At 35.4% G+C, this 11,164-nt stretch overlaps 1 pseudogene; it reads right to left on the reverse strand.

Annotated features, from left to right (window-relative positions):
• Nucleotides 1-1,863: 1,863 nt before the first annotated feature.
• On the reverse strand, nt 1,864-10,920 carry LOC118810528 (annotated as a pseudogene).
• Nucleotides 10,921-11,164: the final 244 nt, after the last annotated feature.

Here is an 11,164-nt window from a genome sequence, read left to right on the forward strand (position 1 = left end):
GGTAAATTTAAGAAGATATGCAAAAATGGGGAAAATGCCATTAGAGCCTAGAGGGTTAACACAGTAGCATGACGGTTTTCCATGCAATGCTATTTGAGAGCTTGAAGGTCATGCACACTTAACAGTGGTTTCCAGCCTGGTCCTAAACAGTCTCAGATTTCTCCAGATTTCCTGATTTTTTTCACAATATTATGTATGATAGATGGTGTGAGACCTAAATTCAAAATGTTGAGAATTTTGTCTATTTGAAAATTCTTTTTCAAAGCTTGGCACAAAGAAATGAGCCACGACCCATCTTTGCTTGCAAAGACTGAGCCTTTAGTAGATGCTCCTTTTAAAACTATCATGATACCCTCACCTGTTACCAATTCACCTTCTATTTGTGGAATGTTTTGAGACAGTTTAACTTGAATATTTTTCTCTATTTTTTTTCTATATTAAGTTTTCTCTTTTAATTTGCACCTGTTCCAACTTTTTGAGTGTGTTGCAGACATTTATATTTGCAAATTAAGATCAAGGTAGTCAGCCAAAACATTGAAAGTTATTTATTGTACTTTTATCAGCTAAACAAAGCTTTGAGAGAGTTAACAAAAACCATTAATTCTTGTTTTTATTGCATTTTACAAAATTTCCTGACTTTTCTGGAAATGGGATTTGTTATTTAACAAATACATGACATATATCACACTCTTCTAAAATACATCTTACATCAGTACATCAAAATTCATTTTATTCCTCAGAAAATCTAAAAATGTCAGCTGGTGCAACTATTAAACCATGTATGCAGCTTTAGTGAAAAATAGGGTAATTTAGTCAAACAAAAATAGTTTGGCATGAGTTTATGTTTGAAATCTTTAAGAGTTTAACTTGCATAACAGCTTTAAAAGTATTCAGCTCAAATAAAAACATTTGGCCACAAATTCTAATTTCATTAAATGTCATCTGGCACAACAAACAACTTTTATTCTGACATGCATTTAAAACAGAGCAGGCATTATATTGCACCATAAAGCTGCACTCAAGTAACCTTCATGGTGCAATGCCAAAATCAGCAGCCAAAACATATTTAGATGTTGGAATCACGGTTAGGCTGGTTCAGTTTATCAAGTCATGTGCTGTGACCTTAGGAGAAGTATGAACATTTGTTATTATCATAATAACATTTATAAGAAAAAGTATGTATTTGATTTCAAGCACAAAGGTTTATACATGTTAGACACAAAGATTATACATGGTTATACATGTTTTCTGTCCTGATATTTTCTGGGTGGTAAAAAATGAATTTATTGAAAAAAAGCTACGAAACATGTTTGAACACATTAAATAGTTTCTTGCAGATGAAACAAATGCACACTATGATTTTATCCTTTTTAGATTTGTCTTTGGCCAATATGCAGACAGAAAAGTGCTGGTGTGAAATTAAGAGCCACTGTGGACATGCATTGGTTAATTTAAGGCTATTAACATTTGACCACTCATTCAAAAATAAAATATTTAAAAATTACCTTTACACAAGCTGGCCACTTCATCAGAAACCCCAGCCTTGTAGCCCCACTTTTCTGGTGTACGGTTATACACTGTAGATATAGCCCACAGTGTGGATTAGCCATCCTTTAGACCTCATGAATGGTCAGTTTGTGACACAGAGCTGCTCTTGGCTGGATATTTTTGGGCTGTGGACCACTCTCAACCTAGCAATCATACCAGTGCTATACGCAGTACCATGTCACAGCTGAGAATGGTCCACCACCCAAATGATATCTGCTCAACAGCAACGCTGTGGTCAGAAACTGACCAATAATAGATGCCATAGAGAATGGATGAAACAGCAGTAACAACAGTAAATAACAACAGGTGCTACAGTCGAGAAGGGTGGGGCAACACACATCATGGGTCCACCTATTGATCTAATACATGAATGTTATAATGAGATCCATCTATCATTAAATGTCTTGCAGATATTTTAGTGGTTCCTGATTCACCATGTTATAAGTTACACGTTTTATATGAAGAAGAATCATTCTTCACATTTGTCTTGATGTGAAAACTTTTTCACAAAATTATTAGCTAAGTACACAGCCTGTGTGAAGGCCTCCAGCATCAGGCAGTTTAGCTTCTCATTCTGCTTGGTCTCCTCATGATAGTTCTTCAGAGGGAAGATGCAGTTCATAGGGACTCCCATTCTAGTGCTGCACTCTTTCATCTGGAAACAAAGTGTCATTACTTAGTCAGATATTAGCCATTCCTTAGAAGTCTGTGTTGTTCTAGGAGAACATAGGAAGAACATATCAATACAAACTAGCAAAGCAACTCACTTTCTCCTTGATCTTCTTGCTTTGGTAGATCTTGGCCAAATCCTCCCTTGTCAGTCTGCACACCTGGTCCACTTTTGTCATGAAAACCAGCTGAGGGATTCCTGCAGCACAGACAGCAGAGAGGCTTGGATATCTCACAGGTCATGCATATGATAAAAAAGAAGAAGAAGAACGTTCATATTGGTGTGTTTATGAGTTTCATGCAGAACACCTTTAGTAGAGGATCGATCAGCAAACATTGGCTTGGACAAAACCCGCACTAATCCCATACTGGCTGTACATAGGCTATCCTGCATTTGACCCGCAACACCATTTCTGAATGTTGCCCACTGTGGGCTGATGACAGTGAAGACCTGGGCAAACCCACTCAGATCCTGCATGTAATATTCCACACTACATCTGCATCACCATTATGAATGTGGCCCCCTGAGCTTTGGACTTGAACAATGTCACACAAAACCCACACTTAGGCTGCCTATACAGGGCCAACATTGAAGGGCCAACCAATGGCAAATTATTATGGGCCCTGTGCAGGTGACCTGTTGATGGTTACTAGTGAAGCTATTGGGCCAGTGAAGGCTTGTTTGCTAAGTAAAGACCCCCTGCACTCAAACATGTGGTTTTAAATGGTTTAGTTATAGATTGGTATTTGGACCAAATATTTTTTTATCTCTCATACTTTCTTCACTTGTTCTACTTGTTGAATGAAATGACAGATATAAGAGTGAACTCACCTAATTTACCAGCTTCTGCTCTCATGGTCTTCATTTTCTGGATGACTTTATCATCCATAGAGTTAACTTTGTCTGCTGGGATAACACTCACTAGACAGTGAATCTGATCATTCAGAGTGGGATCACTGATGTAATATCTATTGTCTTCACTCAGTGGAATTTCACAATTGAACTAAACAAGAGAAAAATCAACAAATATTTTACTGAAACATCACCAGGCTAGGATTGATTATTTTTATGTATACACAAACAATATTTTTATTTGTCTGTTTATGTTTTTGTTTGTGTGTTGTTGTTGTTGTTGTTGGTGTGTGTGTGTGTGTGTGTGTGTGTGTGTGTGTGTGTGTGTGTGTGTGTGTGTGTGTGTTCTTACTTCATAGTTGTTTGGCACGTGGCCCTTTAAAGCACTGATGATGTCATCAGTGTGTACTCCACTCAATTGCATCTCGTCAATACCCATCGTATCACAAACAGCGAAAGGTAAAGTTCCAACAGTGTACTTCTGGTACTGGAAATAATAATGATTAATTTTTTTAAATAAATGGCCAGAGAGCTGATTCACAGCATGTTTGATTTTAGAGAATCTATCTAAAATAAAAAAAAAGAAGCTCCTTCACAATCATCTAAATTATACAAGACCAAATGTATTATCATATTAGGCATAAACTAAATTCTTGTTTTAAGTTTAGGGGCCAAATAAATGCCTTCATATTCAGAGAGTTCCATAATTATCCCATCATTTCTCAATACCTAAATTTGTTCACTTGATCACTTTATTAGATGTTAGCCACACTTTTAAAAATGGCTGATTCTACATGTTATTCAGTTTGGTTTATGTTCAGTAGCAGCCATGGTAAAATATCTAATCATGAATTTCACATCTTATTCAGACATGCAAATGTGAAAAAGTTCAGAAACAACCCCCTGTAAGAGGGTCTACAGGCCTGGTCCACCAGATAAAGAATCTGTGATATCAACAAGAGAATGAGGATGAGAATAAAATACATGGAAATAAGTAATTACAGTATAATAATTAAGCTTGTTGTGTTCAACTATAACTGGCAGTGTGAATTATCCCTCTGTGTGAATTATTGCCATTAGGCTTGTCTTTTGCATACCAAATATTTTTTTTCTGTGTTTTGTGTTATTTGACCCTTTTTTGGTCCCTCTACTGTTCTTTTGGATTCTCTATCGGACTTTGGATTTGTATTGTTTGTTACTTGGGCATTTAATCCTCACATGGTTATTTCTCTGCTCTCTGGTTCCCCTTGTACCTGTTTATTGCCCTCACAGTTCTGACCTGGCCTTGTTTTTTGACTACTCCTTTGGATACACCCTTTGTAAATAAAACCCGCTTATTGTTTTACTTCTGTTTGCGTCTGGCTGGTCTGCCTACCTTGACACCTTTTTTGTGCTCACCACTCATTAAACATATCAAGTTTTAGTACCTTTCTGACTCCCACTGAATTCCAGTAAATTTAGCCAAGTTAATCTTATCCAGCCTTAGCAGCAGTCTTACAACCTTTCATCTTATATAATGGCGCAACTTTATTAATTCAATAAGATACTATGGACCAGATGTTTGGACAAGTTGACTGTTGTCTACATACTCTTCATATAAACTTTATCTAAGAAAACAATTTATTCATATAAGCTATTCATAACCAAATCAATTCAACTTAATCACACCAACCAGTTTTTAAGACATATTGTTAAAATTTGGAATATACAATTTTTACCAAATGTTTCTCACGAGTGGACTCACCTTAGCTGTAAAACTACTGTAAGTTAAATCTGCATCAGTCAGACAGCTGATTAACTTATGTCCTTCAAGAATGGCTTTGATGGTGCTGATGGTGCTGGATTTTCCTGCTCCAATTGGTCCAATGAGAAGGAAGCGAAGCTCTCTGACTTTATCATTAGTAATTTTAAAGTTCTTTAGGGTTGTGATCATTGGATCTTGTCTGGGTAGGAAAAAGAAAACAATCAATTCATAGTACTAGACATAGGAACAAGTCATTGATGTAAGGAATTAAGAAGTGAGTCCCCAGTCTCTACATTGAAGTCCCAAGTCTCAAATCCAAAACTTCAGGTCCTGATCAAGTCAGGTCCGTGTATCTTTTGGTCAATCAATTTTTATTTCAAAAACTGTATTGAAAAATGGGAAAATGGGTCGATTCTTGTTTTTGATTCTGTTAATGTCAGTGGAAGAATCAAGAAATAGCTTCATTTTATAGTTTTACAACTAATTATTCATCGTGGTGACTGTACTGAACTATCCAGCATGTTGCTGTTGCTTATCTTTGATCACATGATATGATGTTAAAGAATAAATGTAGACTTACTTCCACTGGACAGTCCTCCATTCCTTGAGTTCTGCAAGAAATGGAACCAGAGAGCAGAGAAATAAAAATTAACAGGACATCTTATGGCTATACATGGTGAAATCAATTAAGCATTAGTTTAAGGCAGGTAGCTTGTGTACTGCAATATACTACTCAGCAATATTTTTCCACATAACCTTCATGATGAACCTCTCACATTACAACCAGTAATTACCAGCTATAACCAAAGTTATCCTATGATTCAGTGGAATTGACCTCAGCTCTGTGTTGCTATGGCAATAACATGCAAATGGTCATAAACAATAGTAATATTTGAGCTTAGTATCCATTACTATCCATTACTAATAGTTTAATTGTGTATATATATATATATATATATATATATATATATATATATATATATATATATATATATATAAAACGAATGAAAAATATGTATATGTGGAATGAAATTTGACATCATCAAGGCACTAGCGTTTTTGTGTTTTGGATGTGTGAGATTCTGTACAGATGCAGGCAGTGCGTCGCTATGACTGAGTCAGCATGGAATCTAGTGGCAGTAATCCTGAACAGTGAGGAGATAATTAACACCCTGGCGAATGGATGTACGAGACAAAATAATACCAGTAATCGTATTTAATGCTGTTTTACCAATGAACTTTATTCACTGTTTCACTGTGAAAGAATGCAATGAACCTCACAGGCCAGACACTTATCGTTAATTAGGCAAATGTTAACCTTACAACAACCCCTACATAAAATCTTCGCCTGTTCACTTGAAAGGCTCCAAGGCTATGGCGTGGGGTAGCTCTAGCTGTGTTAGGTGCCCCTCCCGGGACGCGACCACTTGTAATGGGGATAGCTAGCACAATTTGAGGGTATTTACATCTAAATCAGGTGAATAGTGTAGAAATTCCAACCATTTTCATACATAGACCCCATCAGACACATAGCAAAAACATTAGGCTTAACTAGTTTGTACATACTTAAAAAAAATGAACAGCAAAAGGCCCAGAAAACCATGGAAAACAATTATGGTGGATGACAGAAGAATCTTTCCCTGCTAAAGAAAAAACACATTCATAATAGTTGGCCAGATTATGAACTCTCAAAAGGAGATCACATCAGCGTCAAAACATTTCACCAGAAAATGCACCTGACCTAAATCCAATCATGCATGCATTTCATTTACTGAAGGCAAAACTGAAGGTAATACATCACAAGAACAACCAAGAACTGAAGACAAACTGCAGTAAAGTCTCACCAGGGTACAAACCCAGCACCTGGTGATGTTTATGGGTTCCAGACTGCAGGCACTTATTGACTACAAAGGATTTGCTACTAAGTATTAAAAATAGCAATTTAGTTTATGATTATGTAATTTTGTATTATTACTTTTGGGGGGAGGTTTGGTTGTAATTCTCAAACTGTGCACCAAATTTGGCTGTACATATTGAAGTACAGCTGAATGTCTGCTAATTTTCAATATCTAATTTAACCTTCAGTGTGCTGTGATAGACAGCTCGAAAAAAAATACTTTGCTGACATTTAAATTTTTATGGATCTGACTATATTTTCTGGCTCCAGCACCTCACTGCGACCCAGAAGGATAAGCAGTTTAGAAGATTTGTGTGTATCTGTGTGTGACTATATTTTCTTCTTTTTTTTTTCTTTTTCCTATGAATCTGAATTTCTAGATTTCAGCATATAAATAAATAAAGCTCTTAGTCAGTTGAGTGCAGAATTCATACATACCAACAATGACCATGGCAGAGCATGAGGCACTACCAGACTTATTCGTCAGGGTTAATGTGTACTTCCCTTCATCTTACTCTGCAGCGCTCCTGATTATCAGGACAAATGTCGTACCACTTTGTCCGATGGTATGTTTGCCCTCCACACATGCCAAGCGATGTCCGTTCTTCTCCCACTTTGCTGTTACTTCCTCTGTGTTTGACTCACAGCGAAGAGTAACATCTTGTCTTTCTCTCACTTGATTATGAGCCAAAACAGAGACAAATTCTGTTAAAAACAGGAGGATGAGATTAATAGAGAAAACAGGGAATGCTTATCTACATATATGTCCATATCCACTGAATATTAGTGCATTTGGCAACTACCAGTAGTGAAACTACTGTATTAAAGCAATTGTTCTGCAAGTAATCAAATTTCCACAATTTTTCACTCACCTTGGATCTTGCCAAACCACCAAGACATGTTGGGTGTTCAAATTTTGGTTCTTTATATTAGTGCTTGAGCTACAAGACTGTCACCCAAATCTTTTCTGTATATACGTTCCTAAAACTTCTCTCAGCCCCTCAAAACGCATCCAGTTCTTCACTAAGGGTGTGCAGACTCATCAGTGTTGTTTAGGACACTGAATGACTTACTGTACTTATAAAAATGAACAAAGGTTCACCATGTAGTCATCTCAACTTAAACTTCTAATGTAACTGATTCTTGTGAGTGGTGCAATGGACCAAGCTTTCACTCCCAACAGGAGGTTGTGGGTTTGAACCCCAGTGATACCATGAGAAAGAAAATGTCTGGTGTGACTGTGTGATGGAGTCCCAGCTTGTGGGAAAATTTAATAAAAAAAATATTTTCTGTATTGTTTACATAACTAAGGTGAAAAACTAAAAAATGAAAGTTAGAAGAATTTTTACTAAGCTTAGAAGCTTGAGTTGTGTGAACTGTAGTGTCTTCAAGTTGAGTCAACTCAAGAAACACTGTAATCAGTCACTGTATAATTTTAAACTGACTTTCATTTTAAATAGTGTAGTGTTATTTACGACAAGTGATGACTGTTGGAATAAGACTTGATAAATGTCTCTACAGGCTTATGTCAATTGTCATAATGTATGAAGGTGTCATGTAGCCTAATAAATGCTGTCTTCCAACAGAATGTTACCCAAGCAAGTTTGATTTGGATAATTTAAACTCACCAGGTTTCGCTGGAAACAATCCCATGTTTGAATCTGTGAAACTGAAAACAAATATATATATATGTTGTTAGATTCACTATTAACACTTTCTATGAATGCCATGTCTATAAGCTTCAAAAACACATTCAAAACATATTGTAATGTACTCATAAGGCATTATAAACATGGATACAAATATTTATAAAAAATAGACTTTATAGTGTAATAATTAATCGAAGTAACAGTTTTACTGGAGTATGAGTTCAGGGGTCCCACTTTATATTAAGTGTCTCTAATAACTGTGTAGTTACAATAAATAATATACATAACAGCACTGTAACTATTGATGATTTAGCCAATGTTACTGATGGATTAGAGAAGAACAGTCTATGTAATTCCACAAGTATATATTTTTTTAAACTACAGATCAGAAGTCTACAGTTCAAGGAAGTATGTTTTACATAATATTACATTTATGTTTTATAGAATTACTGTGTAATAACTGTGTTGTAACAAGGTAACCTAATCACATCAGATTGATAAAAACTATTCTGTAATTACACTGTACCTTTATAACAACTACACAGGAAGTTTCCTGTAGTGCAGTGTTAAACTTACACTTTACAATAAGTGGACAGTTCCTGTGTAGTTGGTGTATAGGTATTTTGTAATAATGGAGCAACAGTCTATTCTCTCTCATTTGATTACAAAAGGGTAATAACATAAATATAATTGCATTTGTAATCAGACTGGAACAGCATTTTAGGAGGTTTTTTTTCAGCAGCAAAGGGAAGTATGTAATAACTTACATTAAGATATAACTTACACTGTATCTGCCAGGTTTCCTAACATTTAGCTAGCATTTATGTTGCTAGTGCTGTGACATTGAAACCTGTTTCAGCTTTAAACCATTCTGTAATGTGACAGTACCGCAGACGACCCCTTATCTTAACATGTAACTTTTATGACATTAATTAAATGTGTTACATTATATTACCCCCAAAGCAATGTCTATATTACCACTCTTACAACACAGTTATTCCACAGTAATTCTGTAAAACATCAATGATATATTATGCAAAACATACCTTTAACTGTTGGAAAAGACCTCTGATCTGTAGTGTATCAAAGAGATACACTTGTGTAATTATATGAGGCAAAACTGAAGTTGATAAACACATGTACTTACATAGGCTGTATTTCTATAATCCCTTTGTAACATTGTCTCAATCATCAGTAGTTATAGTGATGTTGCATATGTTATTCATTTGTAACTACACAGTTATTAGTCACACAATATAAAGTGGGACAAGTTCAAGGAACTCTGATCACCTCTGAATTCATCATTCAACATGGTCACTTGCAGATTTGCAAAACTCGACTGAAGGTTCACATTATATGATATTGTGGTTATTATCACGTTGGGTACTTGAAAAAAGTGCTCTCAATAATAACAATGTGGAAAACTGAACTAGCTTGTATATTGTCAGTCTATCTGTCCAAATTAAAAGGCTTTTCTTTTATATAATTGGAACAGAGAGTCTCTTAGAGTGTCTTTAACATTTGTGTTTCACTTACCAGTTTTGCTTAACTGTTAGGTTCTTTATTTTTTCCATTTCTATCCACATGTGTGGGTATTTGACCCCCAAATCATCAGTAATTATAAAACTAATCAATTAAAAGTAATGAGTAATACATATTGAAGTAAAAACAATATTTATTTATTTACTCATTTATTTATTTATTTACTTATTTATTTGGCCCCATAGATTTACCACTGGTTAAAAATGATAAAGCCATTTTGTACTCATTTTAAATCACCAGAGCTGCAATTTACCTGTGTAGTAAAACTTAGCATATAAAGAATCTGATAAGGCCCCTAGAAGAAAAATAGTTTTATAGGCCAAGTTTATGCTTAGACAGTCCCTGTACCATGCAAAAGATCTACAAATGGAGAAAATTTCAAACCATTGTGAATTTATCCAGGCCTATTGCCACTTCTGACATTTATTCATTAATTAATTAATTTATTTATTTATATGCCTCACATTTTTTTTTAAGTTCTGTCTGGCACACAATCCGTTGTTGACTACGATGACAAGGTTGCAAGCTGGCCTGGCCTTGAAGCAGAAACATAGCCTGAAGCCATAATGCTTTCACCACTGTACCTTTTTGTTTCTTTTTTGTGGACAAACATGTTAGATTTCATATAACATTCTGACAAAAAACAGAAAAAAGATTAATAATAGTCACGAAATGTAAAGTATGGTGGTGGCAGCATTATGCTTTGAGACTGTGTTTCTGCCCGCTTGACTTTGTAGCCAACCATGAATCCTATGTTGTACCAGACAGAACAGAGAAGGTCATTTGTCAAAACAACTGAATCATAATTAGATGAAACAATAATGCATAACACAAAGTAAATCCACAAAAAATTAGAACATTGATGATGAATGCAGAATTACCTAAAACTACATTATGAGGTTTGGAAGTGTGGCAGGTTTAGCCATGACTAACACAGTAAGTATGCTGTTATAGTAACTCACATTTGAACTCTTTAATCTTAAGATCTCCAACAGCAGCTTAACTTACCTGAGGTCTGTGTCTCTTTCTCTGTGATATTTTGGGTGTGAAGCTCTTGCTGTCTATATATACAAACTGTCATTATAGTTTCACTTTTAACTCTGGGAGGAGAATGAAGGGGAGGGGAATGGGGTGTTAATGTTTTTTCATTCTTTTGTTTTTGTTCAACACAGTTAATACAGATTTACACCAAACTTAAGATGTGCAACTTAATTGTAGTAAACAGTGCTTTGAAGCTCTCTATGAAGAATTCTCTCTCACTG

The sequence above is a fragment of the Colossoma macropomum genome, unplaced genomic scaffold (genome assembly GCF_904425465.1).
Source record: "Colossoma macropomum unplaced genomic scaffold, Colossoma_macropomum, whole genome shotgun sequence".
NCBI lineage: Eukaryota > Metazoa > Chordata > Actinopteri > Characiformes > Serrasalmidae > Colossoma > Colossoma macropomum.